The sequence below is a fragment of the Bos javanicus genome, chromosome 11 (genome assembly GCF_032452875.1).
Source record: "Bos javanicus breed banteng chromosome 11, ARS-OSU_banteng_1.0, whole genome shotgun sequence".
Classification (NCBI taxonomy): Eukaryota; Metazoa; Chordata; class Mammalia; order Artiodactyla; family Bovidae; genus Bos; species Bos javanicus.
In genome coordinates, this window is record NC_083878.1 from 106643729 (window position 1) to 106657130 (window position 13402).

General features: G+C 46.5%; 1 protein-coding gene across 3 annotated transcripts in view; it reads left to right on the forward strand.

Moving 5' to 3' along the window:
* CACNA1B (calcium voltage-gated channel subunit alpha1 B) overlaps positions 1–13402 on the forward strand; it is a 214956-nt gene that overhangs the window by 46534 nt on the left and 155020 nt on the right. The gene's annotated exons all lie outside the window — the stretch shown is intronic.

The following is a 13402-nucleotide window of genomic DNA, read 5'->3' on the forward strand; positions in this document are numbered from 1 at the left end:
CTCCTTCGGGCAGCTCCCCTGCAGGGCCACTGACCTGGGTTCTGGAGTCTCCAGGCAACTTCTGTTTTGAAAGTGAAGGTGAGGGCTGGGTGGTGAAGGTTAGAAAAAACAATTCCAGAGGAGGTGGACCTGCCACTGCTGGTGACGAGAGCCCTGCGTGCAGACGTGGGAGTGAGGCTTGGAGAAGCTAGTTAACTCGTTCTGGGCTTGAGGCAGCAGGCTGCTGCCTGGTGAATGGGAGGAGCAGGGCCGAGGTGCAGGGAGGATGCACTGATTGTGCCAGGGTCCTGGGGGTGGGAAGTGGGGTCTGGGGGATCCTGGGGGTGGGAACCAGGGTTCTGGGGGTGGGAACTATGTTGTATACCTTTGTTTGCTTCCCTCTGAGTCTCCCTCCTGCTCTCCTGCCCGCCCTCCCTGTCTTCCCTGTCGTTAGGACTCTAGTCCAGCCCAGCAGTGTATGGTGCTCTGGGGGTTGGTGCTTGTGGACAGAAGCTGGGTATAAGGCCCTCTGGGGCTTCCTGATGACGTGTCTCATGCCTGCCTCCCCTCCACCTGAGGCTCTTCTTGGGGACTCCTGGGTTGCTCTCGGTGTCTTTTTTTATGTGACGACCCCCCCATACCCACAGAGCTACGCTCTAGAGTCCTGTGATCATGGGCACGAGAACAGTTAAGTTAGAGGGAGTGGAGAAAGACAGTGCATTTGAAACAGGAGTTTTGGAAGGTCTGGCTGGTGGATCGCTGTGTCTTGGTGGCTGGAGGGTGTGTTGTGCCGGGAGCTGTGGAGGGGACTTGGGGAGTGCGAGCCGTTTCACTTGAACCTGTCGCTTGTGCACTGGGGCGGGGCTCGGGCCGCCAGCCTCTGGAGTAGCCACGCGCTTCTGGCATGAACAAGGATGGGAGGGACAGGCTGGAATCCTCTGCTCTGCGACTCGTCTTAGAGTTCATGGAGACTTGGTGGGTCTCAGGGCTGCACATCTGGCAGTGCTTGGTAAGTGCCGGCTGGGCAGGAAGGTGGCAGAGGGTGAGTTATGCAAAAGCTGGCCCGAGGTCCACTGAGCCAGAGCCCTCCCTGGAGACAGAGTCGTGTCTGATGACAGGCTTGGTTTGATCAAGGGAGAAACAGAGACAAGGGCGGTGATGAGGAGCTTGGCCGTTCTCTCCCTGCAGCCAATCCAGGAACAATTTCCACAAAGACAAACCCTAAAAATAGCTGGAGATGGCCACGTCCCTGCCAGCCCCACCGAGCGGGGCACTGCATGAGCCATGGGACTTGGCCACTGCCCAGGTGACTCAGCCTGGTGGGCCTGTGCCCCCAGGGGTGGGTGGGTGGGAGGCGCTGGTCGGGAAGGGCCACAGAGGCTCCCCTGACATATTTCCAGGGGACACACTGGGAGCAGACGCTACAGGCACAGTGGTGGCAGGAGGCTTTCGATAAATAATGCCAGTCAGTAACGGCAAGTTCAGCGAAGGGAGCAGGAGGACGAGGGGCAGGGGTGGCAGGTCAGGGGCGCTGAGAAAGCAAGATCTGTGGGGTCTGGGAGCCAGACATGCAGAGCCTGCGGGACAGTGCTGGGGAGTCTGCAGGGCACCGGCATGCCATGCAGGGTGTGGGCCATGAGCCTGGTGCCCGGAGCCCGTGGCTGAGAACGCTGAGTCTGTTCCACACGGAGGGGTTACGGGGCCAGTTGCTGGAGATCAGACAGGCTTTGTTCTCTTCTGTCCGCACCAGGGGTTGAACCCAGGTCCTCGGCAGTGGAAGCGCAGAGTCCTAACCACCGCATCGCCAGGAATGTCCCCAGAGAGGACATCTGAAGAGTGTTCTCTGGCAGGAGAGGCTGTCTTTCCCCACAGCCCAGGGTCGGGGCATTCGTGGTTGCCTCAGACAAATGCTCCTTGATGGAGCCTTCGAGGGGCGGCGCCTCAGGCCTGCGCATTGGGCTGGGGGGCTAGGGGTGGGGGGCTGGGGCTGGGGGGCGGTAAGCACCTGTGCCGCCTGGGGAGAGCAGGCCGCCCGGCGCCTCACGGAGACTGGCTGCTGAGGCGCTGGCGGTGGTGGCAGGCAGGTCCCCGTCTTGAGGAGAAATGGCCGTCTGGGTTCTGAGGAGTGTGGTCAGACGGGTCCTGAAAGAGCCCACACAAGTGTCTTGTGAGGGATGAGTCAGCTGCGAGTTCCTGCCGGGCTGGGGAGGTGGGTTATCTTGGGACAGTGGGCCCCGTGCACGGAGGACTGTCCCCCCGCCCACTCCTCTGCGTCAGTAGCGCCGGGGTCAGAGGCCCTGGAAGGAGGGACAGAGCGAGGCGTGGTGGGCAGAGAGGGCTGCGCTGCCCTTTCCCTCTGAAAGCAGCCAGCTGTGCAGGCCCGCGGAGGAGGGACGATGGTCTCGGTGAGAAGCACGGCAGCTGGGACGGGATGCTTAGTTACTGAGTTCAGCCTGTGTTTTCTACTTGTGTTGATCGTCACAGGACCTATCCACATTTTCATCCTGGGCTGTGACTATGTTCAGCGGGCCCATAGGCGGTAAATAATGTGGGTTTATGGTTAAGTACGTGTGGTTTTGCATCTGATCACTGCACTAGTTTTGTGAAGATCTGAGGAAGGGGCCTTCAGATATGTAGGTGAAAAGCTCCGTTTTGAAGTTAGTGCAGACCGAACTTGTTCATTGGTTCAGTGTGATGTTTAATGTGAAAGAAAGAGGGATCAAAGATGCTGTGACTTGAGCCATTAGGAACGGTGGTGCCTTTTACTGAGAAAGGTGATTGCGGAATTTTGTTTAGCAGAACGTTGTGGTGGACACTGAGAACTCTGCTTTGTCCCTAGGAAGCTGAACGCACTGTTTCATCCAAGTGGAGGTGCTGAGTATACAGTTGAGTGTGTGAGAAGGGAGTTCGGGGGGACAGCAGGGCTGAGGGTGCATGTGTGAAGTCATGGGTGATGTTTCAAATTACAAGACAGGATGAGATCGCCCAGTGTGAATGTGTGGAGCTAGAAGCAAGATGGCTAAAAATGGAGCTTGTGTGAGCCTTTGGCTGTCAGGAGACTTCCAACACGCAGAAGCCAAGTAGGAGAGAAGGAGCCAGAGAAGAGCGCGAGGCGGGCCTGGGGGGAGCTGGAGCCCCCGCAGTGTGCTGTGTCCTGGAAGCCGAGCACAGCGTTTCCAGAGTGATTCCAGACCAGCTGTCGCCAAGAAGTCCCAGGAGACGGGCAGTTAGTGGGAATAGAGCCTTGGAATTCACAGGTTAAAGAGGCCAAGATTGAAGGTGAGGATGGCAGGGCCATGAGGCACCTGCAGGGACACGTGGGAACTGGCTCTCTTTTTATTTATTTTTTATTTATTTATTTTTTGGCTCTCTTTTTAAATGAAACTTTTTATTTGTGGTAAGGTAGGTGCGCATGCAGTTTTAAGAATTAATACAGAGAGAGCCCATGTATGCTTTGCCTGCTTCTGCCAACAGCCTGCAAAACAGGCGACTCCCAGAACAGGACGGTGACCCTGCTGCGGTGGAGACAGTGTCCTGTTGGCAGGGTGTCCTGCTGCCCTCTGAGGGCCACGCCCGCCTCTCTCTTGCCCTCATCCCTGGTCAGCACTTGCCTTTTGCCATATCGATAATTCTGCCTTTTCAAGAATGTTATGTAGATGAAACCAGACCCTGTGTGATTTTGGGTATTGGTTTTTTTTCCCTCAGCATAATTCTCTGGAGACACATCTGGATTATTGCATGTCAGCAGTTTCTTCATTTTTCTTTTTTTTTTTTTGCTGAGTGGTCCCCAAGGTGTGAGTGAACTACAGCGTTTAATACTCACCTGTAAAGAACGTGTGTGTTGTCTCTGCTTGGGGTTATCATGAATAAAGCTGCTCTACACGTTTGTGGGCAGATTTTTAAAAAAAATATTTGTTTATTTCTGGCTGTGCTGGGTCTTTGTTGGGGTCTGCTCTCCAGTTGCGGTGCATATGTTTCTTGTTGCGGCAGCTTCTCTTGTCGTGGAGCGCGGGCTCCAGGCTGTGCAGGTCTCAGGGGCTGGGCGAGTGCGCTCCGTGGCTGTGGCGAGTGGGCTCAGTAGCTGCAGCTCCTGGGCTCAGGAGCACAGGCTCAATAGTTACTTGGGATCTTCCTGGATCAGAGATTGAACTCGTGTCTCATGCATTGGCAGGCAGATTCTTTACCACTGAGCCACCAGGGAAGTCCTGTGGGCAGGTTTTTGTGCAAATGAAAGTTTTCATTTCTCTGGGTTAAATGCTCAAGAGTGCAATTTCTGGGTTGTATGTTTAATCTTTTAGGAAACTAACATCTTTCAAAGACCTGTATTCTTTTGGATCCACCAGCAGTGTATGAGTAATCTAGTTTCTCTGTCTCCTCACTGATATTTGGTGTTTTTAACTTCAGCCATTCTGGCTGTGCAGACATGTATCGTCATGGATTTCCCAGTGGCCGATAGTGCTAAGATCTGCTCTTGCTGATTTGCTGTTTGTGCGTCTTCTTCAGTGAAATAGCTCTTCCTATCTTTAGCTCATGTTCTGGATTGTTCTTTTGCTGTACAGTTTATATATATATTCCAGATATGAATTGTTTGTCAGATGTATGGTTTGCAAATATGTTCTCTGAGTCAGTAGCTTGTCTTTGCATACTCCTCAGTTGACCTGTGAAAGAACATACCTATTTAATTTGGATAAAGTCCTGTTTAGTGGTTTTTTCTTTTGTGGACTGCGCTTTTGGCATAAAATCTAATAACTCTTTGCCTAGTCCTAAATCAAATATTTTCTCCTATATTTTTTCTAACATGTTTATTCTTTTACATGTAAGCCTGTGATCCGTCTTGTGTTAATTTTTGTATGAAGTGTGAGGTCTAGGTTGAGGTGTGCTCCCCCCGCCCCCTCCCTCCCTCCTTCCCTTTTCTCTCTCCCTCCCTCCCTTCTTCCTCCCTTTCTCTGGGTTGTGGACATCCAGTTGCCCCAGCAACACTTGTTGAAATGCTCTATTTCCTCCACTGAACTGCTTTGCACCTTTGCAGACAGCCCGCTGGGCATGCGTGCGTGGGTCCCTCTCTGTCCCAGTGAGCTCTGTGTCTGCCCCTCTGCTGGTGTCATGCAGGCCCCAGTGCTGTAGCCATACTATAAATCTTTTAAACCAGACAGATGCCTCCCGTTTTATTCAGTTTGGGAGAATTGCATCTTTACTGTACTGGCTCTTTCAATCCATGACATGGAGTATCTCTCCCTTTATTTAGACTGTTTTTGATTTCTTCAGTCAGAATTTTATAGTTTTCAGCATACAAGTCCTGTATGTGTTTGTTAGATTGTAAATGGTATTGTATTTTAAATCTTGGTGTCCATATATAGTTTCATCGCTAGTATACTGAAATGCGGGTTTCCTAGGGGGCACAGGGGTAAAGAATCCTCCTGCCAAAGCAGGAGACACAAGAGCGGAGGGTGTGATCTCTGGGTTGGGAAGATCCCCTCGAGCAGGAAATGGCAACCCACTCAGTATCCTTGCCTGGAAATTTCCATGGACAGATGAGCCTGGTGGGCTACAGTCCCTAGGGTCGCAAAGAGTCAGACATGACTGAGTGACTGAGCACACAAACATATAAAGAAACACAACTGATTTTTGTAAGTTGATCTTATATTCCTGACCTTTCTGAACTCACTTATTAATTCTAGGAGATTTTTTGGAGATTCCTTGGGATTTCCTATATAGATAGCTGTGCCATTTGTAAATAGGAATGATTTCTTTTTTTCTGACCTGTATGCCTTTTATGTTTTAATTTTTTAAAGTTTTTATTGAATTTGTTACAATGTTGCTTCCATTTCAAGTTTGTTTTTTTGGCCACGAGACATGTGGGGTCTAGCTCCCTAAGCAGAGGTAAAGCCTGTACCCCTACGCTGGAAGGCGGGGTCTTAAGCCCTGGACCACCGGGAGAGTTCCCCTGTGCGCCTTTCATCTTCTGGCTCTTGCTTGATTTCAGTGGCTAAAACGCCCACCGTCACAGTGATTAACAGAGTAGTGAGAGCAGACGTGCTTCCCATTCTCCGAGGCTCGGGGGAAAGCATTCCGTTTTCACTGCTGAGGTGTAATGTTAGCTGTCAGCTTTTCTGCAGATGCTCTTTATCAAGCTGAGTCAGTCCTTGGATTCCTAATTTTTCTGAGAGTTTTTATCATGAATGGGTGTTGAGTTTTGTAAAATACTTTTTCTGCCTTGGTATGATTATGTGATTTTCTTCCTTTAGCCTGTTAATGGTGGATTACGCTGATTGACTTTTGAATACTGAACCAACATTGCACTCCTGGAAAAAACCCATGTGCTCATGGCACACAATTACTTTATGCACTGCTTAATTCCATTTGCTGATATTTTATCAAGGTAGCCTGTATGCATATGTACAGTCGATTTACAGTGTTGTGCCAGTCTCTGATAAACAGCAAAGCGACTCAATTGTACATAAATACATTCTTTTTATGTTCTTTTCCATTACAGTGTATCACAGTGTATTACTGTGATATAGTACGGTATATCACAGTACCACACCTTAGGACCTCGTTTTCATCCATTCTAAACCCTATAGTTTTCACCTGCCAACGCCCACCTCCCAGCACACCCCTCTCCCCCCTCCTCCTGTTGAACAACAGCAGCAGAACAACACAGACTCACAGACAGTCTCTGCGTCTCTACGTCTCTGCGTCTCTGCGTCTCTACGTCTCTACGTCTCTGCGTCTCTGCGTCTCTATGTCTCTACGTCTCTGCGTCTCTGCGTCTCTACGTCTCTGCGTCTCTACGTCTGTGAGTCTGTGTTTGTTCTGTTGTCGTTATTCATTTGCTGGGTTGTATCTCACTCTTTGTGATCCCATGAACTGACGCACACCAGGCTTCCCTTTCCTTCACTATCTCCCTGAGTTTGCTCAAGCTCATGTCCATCTAGTCAGTGATGCCATCCAACCACCTTATCCTCTGTCACCCCTTTCTCCTCTTGCCCCCAGTCTTTCCTGGCATCAGGGTCTTTTTTTAATGAGTTGGTTCTTTGCATCAGATGACCAAAGTATTGGAGCTTCAGCAGCTGTCCTTCTCATGAATATTCTGGGTTGATTTCCTTTAGGATTGACTGGTTTGATCTCCTTGCTGTCCAAGGACTCTCAAGAGTCTTCTCTAGCACCATAATTCAAAAGCATCAATTCTTCAGTGCTCAGGCTTCTTTATGGTTCAACGTTCACATCCATACGTGATTGCTGGAAAAACCATAGCTTTGACTATATGGACGTTTGTTGGCAAGTAATGTCTCTGACTTTTTAATACACTGTCTAGGTTTGTAGAGCAAGCGTCTTTTAATTTTGTGACTGCAGTTACTGTCTGCAGTGATTTTGAAGCCTAAGAAAATGATGTGACACTATTTCCACTCTTTCCCCATCTATTTGCCATGACGTGATGGAACTGGATGCCATGATCTTCGTTTTTCTGAGTGTTGAATTTTAAGCCCGCTTTTTCACTCTCCTCTTTCACTTTCATCAAGAGGTTCTTTAGTTCATCTTCACTTTCTGCCATAAGGGTGGTGCCATCTGCATATCTGAGGTTGTTGATATTTCTCCTGGCAATTTTAATTCAGGCTTGTGAGTCATCCAGTCCAGCATTTCTCATGATGTACTCTGCATATAAGTTAAATAAGCAGGGTGACAATATACAGCCTTGACTTACTCTTTTCCTGATTTGGAACCAGTCCGTTGTCCCAAGTCCAGTTCTAGCTGTTGCTTTTTGTCCTGCATGCAGGTTTCTTAGGAGGAGGTCAGGTGGCCTGGTATTCTCATCTCTTTAAGAATACTCCGCAGTTTGTTGTGATCCACACAGTCAAAGGCTTTAGCATAGTCAGTGAAGCAGAAGTAGAGTCTTTTTTTTGGAATTCCCATGATTTTTCTATGATCTAGCGGATGTTGGCAATTTGATCTCTGGTTCTTCTGCCTTTTCTACGACCAGCTTGTACATCTGGAAGTTCTTGGTTCACGAACTGCTGAAACCTCAGTCAGTTCAGTTCAGTCGCTCAGTCGTGTCTGACTCTTTGTGACCCCATGAACCGCAGCACGCCAGGCCTCCCTGTCCATCACCAACTCCCGGAGTCCACCCAAACCCACGTTCATCGAGTCGGTGATGCCATCCAATCATCTCATCCTGTGTCGTTCCCTTCTCCTCCTGCCTTCAGTCTTTCCCAGCGTCAGGGTCTTTTCAAATGAATCAGTTCTTCACATCAGGTGATCAAAGTATTGGAGTTTCAGCTTCAGCATCAGTCCTTCCAATGAATATTCAGGACTGATTTCCTTTAGGATGGACTGGTTGGATCTCTTTGCAGTCCAAGGGACTCTCAAGAGTCTTCTCAACACCACAGTTCAAAAGCATCAGTTCTTTGGTGCTCAGCTTTCTTTATGGTCCAACTCTCACGTCCATACATGACTACTGGAAAAACCATAGCTTTGACTAGACGGACCTTTGTTGGCAAAAAAGCACTACACCTTTGTTGGCTGAAGCCTGGCTTGGAGAATTTTGAGCATAATCTAGCATGTGAGAAGAGTGCGATTGTGCGGTGGTTTGAGCATTCTTTGGCATTGCCCTTGGCATTGCCCTTCTTTGGGATTGGAATGAAAACTGACCTTTTCTAGTCCTGTGGCCTCTGCTGAGTTTTCCAAATTTGCTGGCATATTGAGTGCAGCACTTTCACAGCAACATCTTTTAGGATTTGAAGTAGCTCAGCTGCATCCAGCTGAACTACTCCACTCGTCCAGCTGAACCACCTCCACTATCTTTCTTTGTAGCAATGCTTCCTAAGGCCCTCTTGACTTGACGCTCCAGGACGTCTGGTGCTAGGTCAGTGATCCCACCATTGTGGCTATCTGGGACATTAAGAGCTTTTCTGGACAGTTCTTCTGTGTATTCTTGCCACATCTTCTTCATCTCTTCTGTTCCTGTTAGGTCCTTGCCATTTTTGCACTTTATTGTGCCCATCTTTGCATGAAATGTTCCCTTGGTATCTTCAGTTTTCCTACAGAGGTCTCTATCTGGTAGATAGGTTCATGTGTTCCATATTTTAGATCCCACAGGTATGTGGTATCGTATGATACTTGTTTTCGTCTTTCTGACTTACTCCACTTAGTATGACAAACTCTAGGTCCATTTGTGTTGCTGCAAATGCATTATTCGTTCTTCTTATGTTTGAGCGGTGTTCCACTGTATATGTATGCACCGCTTCTTCTTTATCCCTTCATCTGTTGTTGGGCATCTAGGCTGTTTCCATGTTTGGCTGCTGTAAATAGTGCTTCTGTGAGCATCCAGGTGTGTGTATCCTTTTGAATTAGAGCTTCGTCTGGATGTATGCCCAGGAGTGGGATTGCTGGATCTTACGGTAATTCTATTTTTAGTTTTCTGAGGAACCTCCTTATTGTTTTCCCTAGTGGCTGTACTAACTGACATTCTCACCAACAGTGAAGGAAGGCTCACTTTTTTCCATGCCCTCTCCAACATTTGTCATTTCTAGACTTCTCAGTGACGGCCACGCTGCTGGCATGAGGTGGCAGCTCGTTGTAGTTTGATTTGCATTTGTCTGATGATTAGCGATGACGAGCTTCTTCTCATAAGCCTACTGGCCATTTAAATGTCTTCCTTGGAGAAATGTCTGTTGAGGTCTTTTGCCCATTTTTGACTGGGCTGTTTGTTTTTTTATTGTGGAGCTGTTTGTATAAGCCCTTGACTGTCACATCATTTCCTGTATCTATATTGATGATGACTTTTGATCATACTTACTTTTCTTTCTTTCTTCTACTTTTGTCTGTTCTTTTTTTTTTTTTTTAAATAAGGATAATACAAGTTTTATAAAGTGAACTGGGAAGTAATTCTTCCTGTTCTATTTTCCTAGAAGAGATTGCATATAAGTGGTGTTAATTTTTAAAAACCGTATGTAGAATAGATAGCCGGCAGGAGTTTGCTGTGTGATGCGGGGAACCCGGAGATGATGCTTTGTGACAACCTCGAAGGTTGGGAGGGAAGGGTGGTGGTAGGGGTTATAAGAGGGAGGGGACATGTGTATACCTATGGCCGTTTCTTGTTGATGTATGGCAAAAACCATCACGATATTGTAATTATCCTACAATTAAAAATAATATATAAAAAAGATTGCAGAAAGAAAACCACGCTTGGCAGAATTCCATAATCTGGGCCTGTTGTCACCGTTGTTCAGTCACCTGGTTGAGTCCGACTCTTCCCAGCCCCGTGGCCTGCTGCATGCCAGGTTTCTCTGGCCCTCACCATCTTCCGGAGTTTGCCCAAGTTAATGCCCATTGCATCGGTGATGCCATCCAGCCATCTCACCCTTTGTCTCCCTCTTCTCCTTCTGCCTTCTATCTTTTCCAGCATCAGGGTCTTTTCCAATGAATCAGCTATTCACATCAGGTGGCCAAAGTATTGGAGCTTCTGGGCCTAGAGATTTATTTTTATTTTTTCAAATAATGATTTTATTTTTATTCAACTACTATAAAATTCATCAAAGTGGTGAATGGTTCAGTGCATTTTGTATATTCACAAGATTGTGCAACTAGCATCATCACTAATTTTTGAAGATTTTCATCAACTAAAAAAGAAACCCTGTATTTATTAGTAGTCACTTCCCATTCCTCCATTCCCCTAGCGTCTGGCAAACATTAATATATTCTGTCTCTTTATATTAGTCTATTCCAGACATTTCATACAAATGGACTCCTACGAGATGTGGAATTTTGTGTTTTTAAGGTCCCTCCATGTTATAGCAAGTATCAGCAGTTCATTGCTTTTATTATCAAAGACGATTCCTTTGTGTGGCTGTACCCACTTGTGTTTGTGTTTCATCGTTGCACGTTTTGGGTTGTTTCCACTGCTTTACGTTGTCAATAATGTTGCTATGGACATTTGTGTACAAAGTTTTGTGTGGAATGTTTTCATTTCTCTTACATGCACCTAGGAGTGGGACTTCCGGGTCACGTGGTAACTCGTGTTTAACCTTTTGAAGAACTGCCAGACTGGCTTCCAAAGCAGCTGCGACGTTTTACACCCACCAGGAGTGCACAGTGTCCCAGGCTGTCACCCCCACCAGGAGTGCACAGTGTCCCAGGCTGTCACCCCCACCAGGAGAGCACAGTGTCCCAGGCTGTCACCCCCACCAGGAGTGCACAGTGTCCCAGGCTGTCACCCCCACCAGGAGTGCACAGTGTCCCAGGCTGTCACCCCCACCAGGAGTGCACAGTGTCCCAGGCTGTCACCCCCACCAGGAGTGCACAGTGTCCCAGGCTGTCACCCCCACCAGGAGTGCACAGTGTCCCAGGCTGTCACCCCCACCGGGAGTGCACAGTGTCCCAGGCTGTCACCCCCACCGGGAGTGCACAGTGTCCCAGGCTGTCACCCCCACCAGGAGTGCACAGTGTCCCAGGCTGTCACCCCCACCAGGAGTGCACAGTGTCCCAGGCTGTCCACACCCTCAGCAGCCCTCGGGCTGCCCGGGGGCACTAGTAGCGAAGGGTCTGCCTGTCGATGCAGGAGGTGAGGGCTCCGTCCCTGGGCTGGGAAGATCCCTTGGAGTGGGAATGACACCCCACTCCAGTGCTCTTGCCTGGAAAATGCCATGGGCAGAGGAGCCTGGTGGGCTGTAGCTCATGGAGCTGCAAAGAGTCAGACATGACTGAGTGACTGAGCACACGCATACACATCACCAACACTTGTCTATCTTTTTAATTTTAATCATACTATAAAATTTATTTTTAAATTTAACCGGCCAACCATGAAGTGAAGTGGTTTCATTTTAGCTTTGATTTGTATTTTCCTAATGACTTATGATGTTGAGCATCTTTTACATGATTATATACCATTTTATATCTTCTTTAGAGAAATATGTATTCAGATCCTTTGCCCACTTAAAGATTAGGTTGTCATTTTACTATTGACCTGTAAGATTTCTTTATACATTATGAACACTGGACCCTTACCAGATATTTCAGATGATTTGCAAATATTTTCTCACACTTCATGAAGTATCTTTTCACTATTCTGATGGTGTTATTTGAAGTAAAAAAGATTTTTATTTTGATGAAGTCCAATTTCCCTGTTTTCCTCTGCACGTTTGGTGTCATATCTAAGCATCCTTTACCTAATCCAAAGTCATGCAAATTTACTCCTGTGTTTTATAGTTTTGGCTCATATATTTCGGTCTATGATCCATTTTGACTTCATTTTTGGTGTGTGGTAGGGTCCAATTTAATTTTTTTGTCTGTGGATAGCTACTTGTCCCAGCACCATTTGTTGGAAAGAGTATACTTTCCCCACTGAATTGCCTTGGCATATTTATTTTTAAAAAAATTTACATCATAAATATAAGGGTTTATTTCTAGATCATCAATTCTATTTCATTGATCAATATGTCTGTCCTTTTGTAGGGGAAGTTTTAAAATCACAATATAACTTTCCTTAATAGTTATTGGACTATATTTTATATTGGGTGAGTTGTAGTAATTTGTGTTTTTGGAAAAATTAATCTATTTCATCCATGTGGCCTAATGCATTTAGAGTTGTCTGTAGTATTCCTTAATTATCCTTTTAATGTTTCTTGGGTCTGTAGTGTGGTACCCTGTTTCATTATTGATATTGATAATTTATATCTTCTCTTTTTCTTGGTCAGTATTGCCAGAGGTATGTCAATTTGACTGTGTTTTCAAAGAGCAAACTTTTTCAAAAATTGATTTTCTCTATTGTTTGTATTTTCAACTTTGTTGCTTTCTGTTTTTAGCTTTGTTGTTTACTTTCTTCTACTTGATTTGGGTTTGTTTTGCACCTCCTTTTCTAAATGCTTCAGGTGGAAGCTTAGATTATTGATTTGAGACTTTTCCTTCTTTTGTAAAGTGTTTAGTAATATAAATTCCTTCTTACAATTGCTTTAGCCATGTCATTCAAATTTGATGTCTTATATTTTCATTTTCATTCAGTTCAATATTTTATAATTTCCTTGAGAATTCCTCTTCGATACATTATTTAGAACTGTTTGTTTCCTTTGTGTTTGGAGAGTTTCCTATCATCTTTCTCTTATTTGTCTCTTGTTTGATTTTATTAGGGTTAGAGAATATACTAAATTGGAAAAAAGTTTCAATTCTTTTAAGTTTATTGAGACTTGTTTTATGGCTCAGGATATGGTCTGTCTTCACATATGTGTCGGGTACACTTGAAAAGAATGTTTGTAAAATGTTATTGTGAGCTGTGTGTATAAATGCCAGTTAAATCCTGTTGGTTGGTGGTGAGTTCTCTTCTGTCCTTGCTGACTTCCTGTCTAGTTGCCTTATCAACGTCTGAGAGAGAGGTGCTGAAGTTCCCACTGGAATCGTGCGTTTGTCCGTTTCTCCTTTCAGTTCCGTCGGTTTT